The sequence below is a fragment of the Nannospalax galili genome, unplaced genomic scaffold (assembly GCF_000622305.1).
Source record: "Nannospalax galili isolate Female #2095 unplaced genomic scaffold, S.galili_v1.0 scaffold853, whole genome shotgun sequence".
NCBI classification, from domain to species: Eukaryota; Metazoa; Chordata; class Mammalia; order Rodentia; family Spalacidae; genus Nannospalax; species Nannospalax galili.
This window is the reverse complement of record NW_008332825.1, coordinates 1,364,254-1,367,034: the sequence shown is the minus strand read 5'-3', so window position 1 is coordinate 1,367,034 and position 2,781 is coordinate 1,364,254.

The window sequence follows — 2,781 nt, the reverse complement described above, 5'->3', positions numbered from 1 at the left end:
GAGATAAGGTTAGGGTTAGGGTATCAGTTAGGGTTAGTGTCATTGGTTAGGGTTAGGGTTAGTTTTGGGGCTTTGGGGTTTATGGTTTTAGGGTGTCATGGTTAGGGTTAGGGTTAGTTACGGTTGGGGTTAGGGATAGGCTTAGAGCTAGGTTTACTAGTAGTTAGGCCACTACTGCCATCTCCTTTGCCCATTGCTGCTCTATTTCTGTGCTAGGTGAATCTCTATGTTGAACTAGGAAGCCTGTCTCTAACTCAGTAGTCCATCTGGTGAGGGAGGGTTAGGGTTAGGGTTTGGGTTAGGGTTGGGTTAGGGTCAGGGCAATTAGAATTAGGGTTAGAGTTGGATTAGGGTTATGGTTAGGGTATAGATTTGGGTTAGATTTAGGGTTAGTGTTAGGATATGGGTTAGGATTAGTGTCATTGGTTAGGGTTAGGTTTAGGGTTAGGTCTTTAGGGGGTTATGGGTTTAGGGGGTCAGGGTGAGGGTTAGGGTTAGTGCTGGGATTGGGGTTAGAATCAGGGTTTAGGATTAATTTTAGTGTTAGGGTTAGGGTTAGGATTAGGGATAGGGTTAGTGTTAGGGACAGGGTTAGGGTTAGGGTGAGGGGTAAGGGTAGGGTAGGGATAGGGGTAGGGGTAGGAGTAGGGTTAGGGGTAGGGTTAGGGTTAGGGGTTAGAGGTTAGGGGTTAAGGGTTAGGGTTAGGATTAGGGTTTGGGTAGGGTTCAGATGATTAGGGTTAGGGTAAGAGTTAAGTTTAGGGTTAGGGTATCGGTTAGGGTTTGTGTCATTTGTTAGTGTTAGTGTTGGGGCTTTAGGGTTTTATGATTTTATGGGGTCAGGGTTGGGGTTAGGGTTAGTTAGAGTTGAGGTTAGGGGTTAGAATTAGGGTTTAGGGTTAATTTCAGTGTTATGGGTAGTGTTAGGATTAGTGTTAGTGTTAGGGTTACGAGTAGGGGTAGAATTAGGGCTAGGTTTAATAGTAGTTAGGCCACTACTGTCATCACCTGTGCCCACTGCTGCTCTGTTTCTCTGCTAGGTGACCCTCCATATTGAAGTGGGAAGGCTGTCTCCAACTCCTTTGTCCATCTGGTGAGAGAGGGTCCATCTATTACATGTCACCTAGGGACAAGGATGCAGATGGCACAGTCTATGCTGCAACTTGAGAAGGTGAGCTGCACTCTCCAACCTCAGAGCTAGAATGACCAGGGGCTCTCATATCTAGAACATAGGGTTGCTGATGCCAAGCTGGGGTTCCTGCCTTCATTCACTCTTCTCTATGTAGCAGACAGCATCTTTCTTGCACAGGATGAGGCCTGAAATGATCCAGTTCTGATACTGAACCCTGGCTCTGTCCTGTGGAGGATTGTCAATACAGAGTAAACTATTAAACTGAATTCAAGGCATTTGCACAGAAAAGTGTGCAAAATTTCCATGGGCTTGGCTGGTTAGGGGTTTAGGGTTAGGGTTAGGATTAGGGTTTGTTTAGGGTTCAGGTGATTATGGTTAGGGTTAAAGTTGAGTTGTGCTAAGGTTAGGGTATAGGTTAGGGTTTGTGTCATTTGCTAGGGTTAGTGTTAGTGTTGTGGCTTTAGGGTTTTATGGTTTTATGGGGTCAGGGTTGGGGTTAGGGTTAGTTAGGGTTGATGTTAGGGGTTAGAGTTAGGGTTTAGGGTTAATTTCAGTGTTAAGGGTAATTTAGCATTAGTGTTAGAGTTAGGATTAGGCGGAGGAGTAGGGGTAGGAGTAGGGCTAGGTTTAGTAGTAGTTAGACCACTACTGCCATCACCTATGCCAACTGCTGTTCTGTTTCTCTGCTAGGTGACCCTCCATATTGAAGTGGGGAAGCCCATCTCCAACTCCTTAGTCCATCTGGTGAGGGAGGGTCCATCTGTTACTTGTCACCTAGGGACAAGGATGCACATGGCATAACCTATGCTGAAACTTGAGAAGGTGAGCTGCACTCCCCAACCTCAGAGCTAGAATGACCAAGGGCTCTCATATCTATAACATAGGGTTGCTGATGCCAAGCGGGGGTTCCTGCCTTCATTCACTCTTCTCTATGTAGCAGACAGCATCTTTCTTGCACAGGATGAGGCCTGAAATGATCCAGTTCTGATGCTGAACCCTGGCTCTGTCCTGTGGAAGATTGTCAATACAAGGTAAACTATTAAATTGAATTCAAGGGATTTGCACAGAAAAGTGTGCAAAATTTCCATGGGCTTGGCTTTATCATTTATTGACCACCCCCAATTCTGAAAAGTCTAGCAATCTTTCATAGAAATCACCTGTTCAAAAATGGTCAGGGGATTAAAGTGCTGTTGAACATATTTTGTCCTTTCACATTATGTTGTTCGTATGATCCAAGGTGTGCAGTCAGTGTGTGTGCACAGCTTGGGGCTCATGGTTGGTGAGAATGACAGGTGATACAGTTGGGTTGACTTTGTCCTACTCTGAGTGGAGCTGCTGTTCAGTTCAACAGACCAAGAGCCCAAGGAAAATAAACTTTTGTCCATGATCCTCAGCCACCCTGACCTCAGAGACCATGTCTCTAATTCTAAGGTGCTCTGTTGCACACAGAGCCCTGTCCTCACACTGACGTAGTCTGCATCCCATGCTGCTTGGGCATGTTGCCCATTTCCAGCAACACCAGCAAGCATTATTTTCCTTGCTTCCAGGATGTCCTCCTTCCACATATCGAATGCTTGGCTTGGGACTGCAGTGTGCACAGAAGACTCGCTAGTGTTATACTCCATAGAGAAAAGACTTCATGCCCAAAG